The sequence below is a fragment of the Pseudoliparis swirei genome, chromosome 24 (assembly GCF_029220125.1).
Source record: "Pseudoliparis swirei isolate HS2019 ecotype Mariana Trench chromosome 24, NWPU_hadal_v1, whole genome shotgun sequence".
NCBI lineage: Eukaryota > Metazoa > Chordata > Actinopteri > Perciformes > Liparidae > Pseudoliparis > Pseudoliparis swirei.
In genome coordinates this window covers 21,927,136-21,936,400 of record NC_079411.1, presented here as the reverse complement: position 1 = coordinate 21,936,400, position 9,265 = coordinate 21,927,136, and the positions used below count along the sequence as shown (strand labels likewise).

At 44.1% G+C, this 9,265-nt stretch overlaps 1 protein-coding gene across 2 annotated transcripts in view; it reads right to left on the bottom strand.

Annotated features, from left to right (window-relative positions):
* mafgb (v-maf avian musculoaponeurotic fibrosarcoma oncogene homolog Gb) overlaps positions 1-7,266 on the bottom strand; it is a 19,941-nt gene extending 12,675 nt beyond the window's left edge. Inside the window, exon 1 of one of the 2 annotated variants that reach the window (XM_056408997.1) lies at positions 7,122-7,266. The gene's annotated coding sequence lies outside the window, so the exon portion shown is untranslated. Of the gene's footprint in view, positions 1-6,439; positions 6,660-7,121 lie in introns of those variants that run through there. The other variant, XM_056408996.1, reaches the window with a different exon arrangement.
* Between the last annotated feature and the right edge of the window lie 1,999 nt (positions 7,267-9,265).

Here is a 9,265-nt window from a genome sequence, read left to right as displayed (position 1 = left end):
ATAATATATTGCAAGGTTTCCAGTATTAGAAAACCAAATGAAACTTGGATTCAAAAATTCTCATTTTTATCTTCCAGCTTAAGAGATGAAAAGATCGAAGAATTTATCAATTTGTTGGTCAACAGAAACAGAAATTGACGTCCAATTCAAGTCATTCTTTCTAAAAATTGGACAGCCATTTACTGGCTCCATGCTACTCATACATGATTTTGTTTCTTTACATATTTGAGTTGTGAACTGCTGGTTGGACCAGACGAGACACTTGAAGAACTATTGATGAATATATATTAATAATAATGTATTTTTTGACATTTCATAGACTAAACGCCTAAGTTAAAATCAGTTAAATAAACCCAAATTTGGCAGATTAATCGACAACAAAAAATAACCGTTGCCGGTCTATTCCCCTTTTTCTACAAAAGGTCAAACAGAGATACAAGAGAAACTTTAGTCGACAATACTAGAAGAATTTTAAATGGTGGAAGAGTGAACCCAATGCCCCATGCCAGTTACATCCAGTTACTTTGAGGGTGATTTAGAGCCGTTTTAAAGATGCAACCTTTTTTAGTTTCACAACACGATCAGATGCAAACTTTCCAAACGAGGCTTCGATGTGAAATTAGAATATGTGGAGAAGAACAATGGAATGCCACAGGTGAAGGAACACACACATCCGTGTTCCCTCTCTTTACTCTGTGGCATTGATCCACCCGGTGTGTGTATGTATATATATATATACATATATATATATTTAAAAGGTTACAAAATTCAAACCACAATTCTGGGATCGTCACACTGCAGTTAGAAAATGCGGCAATTTGGCGCATAGAGATGATGCAACTGGTAGACAACCGCTGGTGTACGGATCCTCCTGTTACTAGGGCCTCGCATCGCCACGGCTACCTTCTCAATATCTCAGCGCTGCATGCAAAACAAAACCATTGCTCCGAGTGAACGTGTCTATTTGTGTGTGTGTGTGTGTGTGTGTGTGTGTGTGTGTGTGTGTGTGTGGAAACGAGTAGTCTCCTCTAACTGGAGCCCGAAAGATTAAACCCCAAAGTCCTCTGAAGGAAAACATGAAAACGTAACTTTAAAAAGTGCTGATCACAGAGGGATCGTTGATACAGAAAAGCAGTTTTGTAATTTTGTGGTTTCAATACATTTTAGGACCAGTTGGATCAGGAATTCGAGCCACTTAAACTAAACTCAAACATGTTTTCCACGCCCGAATCCTTTCGACTTCTCGTGTGCGTTGCAATGGGATTTATCTTGGTTTCGTACATTTTTCGGTCCTCAAGGGAGTAAATGAGGAGTGAAAACACTTGTGGAGAGGGAAGGTACATTTAACCCACACACAAAGCCAAAATAACACAAGGATGCACAGCACACTCACACAGAAGCTGGAAAAACAGTAGAGCACAGCAATGATTATGCACAAGATCTGCTTACACCATATTTCATCATTACTGTGGAGAAAAACACTCAACTATTGATCTGCCCCATTGCTTCCTTTTCTCTCTCTCTCTCTCTCGCCCACTCTCCCATTCCGTCTTTTATTCCTGCGTTAACTTTCCTCTTGTTACTTCTCTCCCACTCTCAGAAATTTGCAAAAATAACAAGACTCCCAGTCGTAAACAAGCTCATAACATGCAGGCAGTACTGAGAAACGATTGACCTCTCCCCCCCCCCACACACACACACACATGTGAACACCTGTGCAATCTAATGCAATAGAGTACGATAGCCCGGTAATAAAGGCGATCTATCTCCAGTTTTTTTCAGCTGCTCTTTGTCCAGACAAAATACAACACTGATGCAGTTTAGATGTTTACCTTGTTTGGTTGACAACAGAAAAACACTTTCATATTCTTTAAAGTAAGTTGTCAAACTAAATGTAGGCCTCTCAGTAATGTACATTATCGGCAGCCGAATGATTTAGTAACGATGCCCAAAACTGGCCAAAGGACAACATTAATATCTTCACAGGAGTAAAAGGTTTTTGTATTATAATGCATGTTTGTTCCTTGTAAACTTCTAATTAAACTAGCTGAAACATATTATTGATTATAAACGCAAAGCGCATTTAAATAAAATATAATCCGCAATATAGGCCGATAATCATATTTTTTAAAGCAAGTCACGAAAACAATACTAAACAGTCTAGGATTCCTTCTCAGAGACGTTTTTTTCAGCTATTCTGTCACACATTTTTGTAAACTTGTCTGCTTTTTTAAAACTTTTGATGTTTCATAGACAACAAATATATTAATTAATCAAAACCAATATCATCAGATTAATCAATAATGAAAATGATAATTAATTGTAGCCAAAAATAACAACACAAACCAGACAAAGTTTTTAAGACAATACTAAAAATAATTTTTCATCAGTTATTAAATTGATTACTTTTTAAACAACAGAAGAATAAAATAGTGAAACGTGTCCATCGCAATTTCTTCAATCACAAGCTCACATTCTGGTCTTACCAGCAGTCTGTAAACCAAATATGTTCTGTTTACTAAGAAGAGTACCATAAATGTGAAAGGAAAGAGATTTAAAAAAGGTTGCGGATTAATTCCCCAATTGATTAATCAACTAATAATTCCAGCTCTCAACATGTGTGCAAGTCTTCCTCTCAGTGGTATAAAAAGCTCAGAAGATGCTGTCCCGCATCCTTCCTTCCTCGCACACCGAGAGGAGGTTTTACACCGCGTTACGTCAACTTGACCCCTGTTTATGCAGAGAAACAAACAAGTTTGTAAGAGCACTCCCACACAAATAAACACACATTCAACTCGATGGTAAAACAGTCAGGTTAACACGTGTTAGACTTGACTTCCTCTGAAGAGAGAAGCTTTAGGTCAGACGTCGTTAAAAGGAATCCACGCCAAGTGCAACAATGCTGCATGACCAACTGATAGTATAGTGTAGCTATAGGAACACACAGAGAGAGAGAGAGAGAGAGAGAGAGACACACACACACACACACACACAGACACAGAGACACACAGAGAGAGAGAGACACACACACAGACACACAGAGAGAGACACACACACACAGACACACACACAGAGACACAGAGAGAGACACACACACACACACAGAGACACACAGAGAGAGACACACACACACACACACACTTTGTTTAACCTTGGTGCTTACTATGCTCTCACACTCAGCCCCTATAGCAACTAGATCTTAGCATATTATAGGTGTTTCACATCTCCTGCACACACACACACACACACACACAGTCAGGCAAAGAAACTAGCTGTGGTAAGTAACAAGTGAAAACGCCATCTGTCGAGCGAGAGCGCATTTGCTTCGCCTCAGCATTTTCAGGGGAATGCCTTGAAGACAAAAAGGTCCTTGTTCTCAATCTCTCCGCAAATCCCATCTCTCATTCTTCCTCCCTCTTCCTTCATCCCCCCCCCCCCCTTGCTCCGCGCGCCTTGCCGCTTCGCCACCATCAGCAAAGTTGCACACATAAGCATTGGTCAGCGTTCAATTACCGAGAACACCAGGGAAGGATGGGGGAAAGTACTTGACAGAGAAATGCACTTCAAGCACTGATTAAATACTGATACCGAGTATAAAAAGTTTAGCCCCTAGGTTGTGTGTGTATGTGTGTGTACACACAGTGAGGAAAGGAAATGGGGTAAATGTGTGTGTGTGTGTGTGTGAGAGAGAGAAAGACAGTAAGAGGGGGGGGGGGGTTCTTCTCTCCAATACTGATACAACTGTTTCATCATTATGACCCTCTATTACAGTACTTACCAACTTGCTTACTACATACTTTTGATACACTCGGCAGAGCGCTGACTCCAACTAAAGCTGCTGATATGGAGTCATTAGGGGGTAAAGTTTCTGTTTTTCTTAAGTCCACAGAGCTTTCCTATTACTCTTCGGTGTTTAATAATAATAATAATAATAATACATTCATTTTATAAGGCGCCTTTCAAGGCACTCAAGGTCGCCGTACAACATATTTAAAAATGGACACAATTAAAAAGCAGAACAGTTAAAAAGCAAAACAGTTAAAAAGCAGAACAGTCTGCAGCAGAGCAACCAAGAGGGGAACAGGTCAGCCATAGGCCTGCCTGAAAAGGTGAGTTTTGAGGTGAGTTTTGAATAAAGTGATAGAGTCAATGTTTCTGATGTCAGGGGGGAGGGAGTACCATAGGTGAGGGGCAGAGCGGCTGAAGGCTCGTGACCCCATGGTGGACAAACGAGCTGGGGGGACAGTCAGGTTGATGGAGGAAGCAGACCTGAGAGACCGGGTGGGGATGTTGATTTGGAGGAGGTGAGACAGGTATGGAGGGGCGAGGTTGTGGATGGCCTTGAATGCATGGAGCAGGATCTTAAAGTCAATGCGGTGTTTGATGGGAAGCCAGTGGAGTTGTTGTAGAACAGGGGCGATGTGACAGATCGAAGGGGTTTTGGTGATGATGCGGGCAGCAGCGTTCTGGACCAGTTGGAGCTTATGGAGGAGTTTCTGGGGGAGACCAAAGAGGAGGGAATTGCAATAATCCAAGCGGGAGGTGACAAGAGAGTGGACCAGGATTGCGGTGCTGTTGGGTGTGAGTGAAGGGCGGAGGCGGTTGATATTTCGGAGGTGGAAGTAGGCAGACCGGATGGTGGTGTTGATGTGAGTGTGGAATGACAGTGTGCAGTCGAGGACGACGCCCAGACTCTTAGCCTGAGGGGAGGGGGAGACCGAGGAGTTGTCTATTGTAAGGGTGAAACTGGGATGCTTGGTGAGAGTGGACTTGGAGCCAATGAGGACAACCTCGGTTTTATTGCTGTTCAATTTGAGGAAGTTTGAGGTGAACCAGTCTTTGATTTCCTGTAAACAGGCACAGAGGAGGGGGCGGAACGTGGAAGAGGGTTTGGAGGAAACATAGAGTTGGGTGTCGTCCGCGTAACAGTGGAATTGAATGTTATGTTTGCGGAAAATGAGTCCAAGTGGGAGGAGGTAGATGATAAACAGGATAGGACCAAGGACAGAGCCCTGGGGAACACCGGAGGAGAGGGGGGAGGGATGTGATGTGAATGATTTTAACTGAATGAACTGAGTACGGCCAGAGAGATATGAGTGAAACCATGAAAGGGGTGTGTCTGAAATTCCAATGGAGGCTAGTCGATCAAGGAGGATGGAGTGGGAGATGGTGTCGAAGGCGGCGCTCAGATCGAGGAGGATGAGGATTGATAATAGTCCAGAGTCCGCTGCCATGAGGAGGTCATTTGAGATTTTGATGAGGGCTGTTTCTGTGCTGTGACGGGGGCGAAAACCGGACTGGAACTGTTCATAGATAATGCTCATAGGTTGCCGCGAGGCAGCAGATAATGGACCATCTACAAGAGATCAATCAGAGGATATTCTGTTGCAGAGCATTAGAGTTCAATGAGCTGCTTGCTTGGTTTTTTTTTGTACAAGTCACAAGTTCATGAGCAGTCAATACTCAATATTAACTGACATGGAAATGCCTCCCCCCCCCCCCCTCCAGCTTTCATCTGTTGTTGCCAGAATACATTTAATACTGAGCACACTAGGCACATATTGTATTTACTTTCAGACAAAGGGTGAGAGAGGTCACTGCAAGATATGAAAAGCAAGTATCAGCTACAGTGACTCTAAACATGCCGCAAAGTGAAAAACAGGTTAATCAACTAAATACTATCAGTATACGATATGTGTGCACAGTCTCCCGATTTACTTGAAATCCACTTGTACTGGAAATCCACTTGATCCCGCTGAATAACCAAACCTCTCTGATAAATATTTTTTTTAACACATTTAGCACTAATGCCATTTTGACGGGCCCCGAGCCAGAGCCTCCAACATGGAGCTCTTCCTTCCCTCGCGTCAGACCTTTGTCCGCCCGCCCGCCGCCGGTGCCATGTTGCCATGGCTCCCTCGTGCCTCCGCTCGGCTCGCGCGAACGTTGAGAAATCATATCGCCGTTGTGATGAATCAGCATCTTTTTGCCCCGGTGAGCACCAGCCGTACCTACAACCCGGCGGGCTCACCGGGGAAAAGAGACCGCTCCCGTGTGTTTAACCGAGTCACGTAGCTTAAACATGTAAACACGAACAGCCCCCTCATGTTATGTTCGAGGAGCAGAAGGCCTGTCGGACGAACAGCGGGCTGACAACAAAGCAAAATGTCAAAACAGCCGCTCGCGCTGGAGTCGCTCGCGCTCTCCCGGCATACCGGGAGTCTCTGCCCGCTGGACGGTTGACAGCTGAATACAAACACCTCAACGTCAGCCCGGAGTTGTTTAATGTTTCCCCCCCCGGCTTTTATTCGCGAAACATTTCTACTTATAATGTCACTCCGCCAACTCCGCGAGCGAAGCAGCGCGCGGACGAAGACCAATTCATTAAAAATAAAAAATAAAAACCTCCCCAGCACACTTAACGAGCAGCTCGTCTTACCTGCGAAGAAGCAACAGACGAGTCGGCCGGTGAAGCGACAGCGGGAGGCTCCAGCGTGTCCGCCGCTGCCGCTTCAGCACCCCGAGGAGAGGGACAGTCTTCGGAGAAGCCGCTGGTGTTGAGTGTCGGTCCCGTTGTGCTAAGTTACGTTCAGCTTCTCTTCCCGCCGTCAGCTTTCTGAACGTCTCGCCGTCTAGAGCCACACAACAAGGGAGTCCTCGACCATACTAACGGCTCAGAAAGCCGACCTGCTCTCGGACTCCCCCCCCATCTCTCCCCCGCCCCCAGCTCGGTCTCTAATTCCGACACATGGCTTCTTCTTCTTCTTCGTTTTAAGCTTGACAGCCGCACGCGACGCGCACACTCTTTGTCTGTGCTAGTAGGAACAACGCCGGTCGGTCGGTCGGTCGGCGCGTGTCACTCCCCTCGGACCGACCGGGTCTCTCGGAACAGCACGTGCAGGGTCTGGACGACGACTGGACCGTGAAGATTCAGCACTACCGGGCTGCTGCCCTTTAAACGGCGGCGGCGGTGCACGCCGGGACAAGCGGCGAAACCAGCGCGGCGTCAACAGCGGCGCGGTGCCCGCGCGTGCACACTCAGCAAAACAACACGTCTATATTCAGCACTTAATTTAAAAAAAAGGAATTTGAATGTTTGATTTCGACAAAAGCTGACTCACCAGAAGTCAAACCAGCGACTTTCGCCCGCGGAGGTCGGCGGTTCGCCGATGGTCGGTCGACCCGGTGTGGAGAGACAGTTGGAGAAATGTTTTTTCCGCTCACGCCTTTTCGCAGGTCTACATATATCCACTCCTTCCTCCCTTGTTTTAATCTATGGTCGGAGGCGCCAGACGTCAAATGATGTTTGGATCACATGGTTTCATTCATGAAGGATCAACGCAACCCGCATTTAAAGAGACACGAGACACTACTACTGTGTGTGATGGACTGTTGTGATAACAGTCCGGGTGAAAGTGTGACACGACAGCCCCCCCTCTGTGCATATTTATAAACTTAGAGCTGACATTTGAAGAAGCCTGCCCGGCTTCAACAAGGGAGTGGTGGGGTTTTAAAGGAAACATGATGTCATTATTATTGATTAGACTACCATCAGCTTCAGTACATTTATCAATTTTGAATGTTAAATGTGACACCAGAGTAAAGAAACAAATGTGGATTGCATCTTCACCCATTATTTATTTTTGATGATTGCCAGCATAGAAAATTGGGCTTCATGCTATTAGAAAGCAAACATTTAAAAAACATGTGCATAAATAGAGATACGCTATAGCTTACACAGTAAAAATATAACTGTATTGGCTTGAGGATAAACATTATGGGAACCATCGAAGTGACATGTAGATTCATATCGTTGTACTTCCTCTAAAAGGACATGATATAGCAGTATCAAAAATATCAGTATAATTTTTTCAACATATCCCTTTAACTTACATTTATAATGTACATGTAACAGTACGACTCAATGTGTTTTTCATAGGTGTTTAGGAATACTAACTTATTTTTTTTATTTATTTGGCAGTTGTGTCTTGGCTCTACCTGAGCCCCCTTTTCTAATCTGTTTTTATTCTAGAAGCTAACTGAAAGCCATTAAACTCTATCATAAATCACGAGCTATCCATCCTCAAATTACAGTACAATTTAAAACCAAACCAAAACAATTAGGACCAAGTAGTAGTTTATCAATACTCCATTTCCATTTCTGAGGAACTAATGACTTTCAATACTGAGACAAGAAAGCACTCAACCAATATTAGCAGCCTATTTCTGGATAATACCACTCAGTTCATGAAAAATCGCCGATATATTCCAATGACTGATATCTCCACTCGGGCATTCACAGGCCAACTTGTTCAAAGTCAATCTATGCCAGGCTGCTGAAGGTAAATATAAATATATAGTCAGTATTATTATAGATTAAGCTACTCAGCGGAAGTTGGAATTAACCCCAAGTTCACCACAATATCAAAAGGCGCTCCTCACGAGATTTGGGTATTTTGATTGCCTCTATATGGCTCTCAACATGGCGACGGCTGAGCAGGCAGCTCGCAGCTAACGGTGCTTATAGCGCTAACGGTGCTTATAGCGCTAACGGTGCTTATAGCGCTAACGGTGCTTATAGCGCTAACGGTGCTTATAGCGCTAACGGAGCGAACAAAGCAAACACAGTTCAAAAGACAGAGCTATAGTGTTAACCTGAAGGACGGCTTTATGAGCTGTAATCGCCATAGGAGCGCGGTGCAGAGCGGCGGCCCTGAGCGAACCAGTGGGGCGCCACAAATAAATGAACATGCACTAAAAGCACACGCGACCGGCCAAGCTACATGTCAACAAAGCACAGAGAAGAAACAAAACAGAGTGATTTCATTCTATGCTCAGGTAGACATTACTCCACGATATATAGCCACATGGATAAGAGTTGTTTGCTGGTATATTAATGCTCTGAATATCACATTTAGCAGCTTTAAAGTGATGCATCAGGAACTCGTACACTAGTAACTTGTATTATTCTGAAATGGAGCATTCTGCATATTGAGCACCTCCAGCTGCAGAGCTATTGCTTTTAACATAGTATTTATACACTGTGGTATTGCTACATTTACGAAAGTAAAATATCTGAGTACTTAATCCACCACTGCATCTCGGCCTTCATTGAAGCTCAACCACTGAAACACTCTAGATACGTCAACACCGAGGCAGAGGTGGGAAGTACAATTTACTCAAGCGCTGCATTTGGGAACATTTTGAGGTACTTTTGAGTATTTGTAAGCCAAATACTTCCATTTTATGCTCCATTATTGTAAAT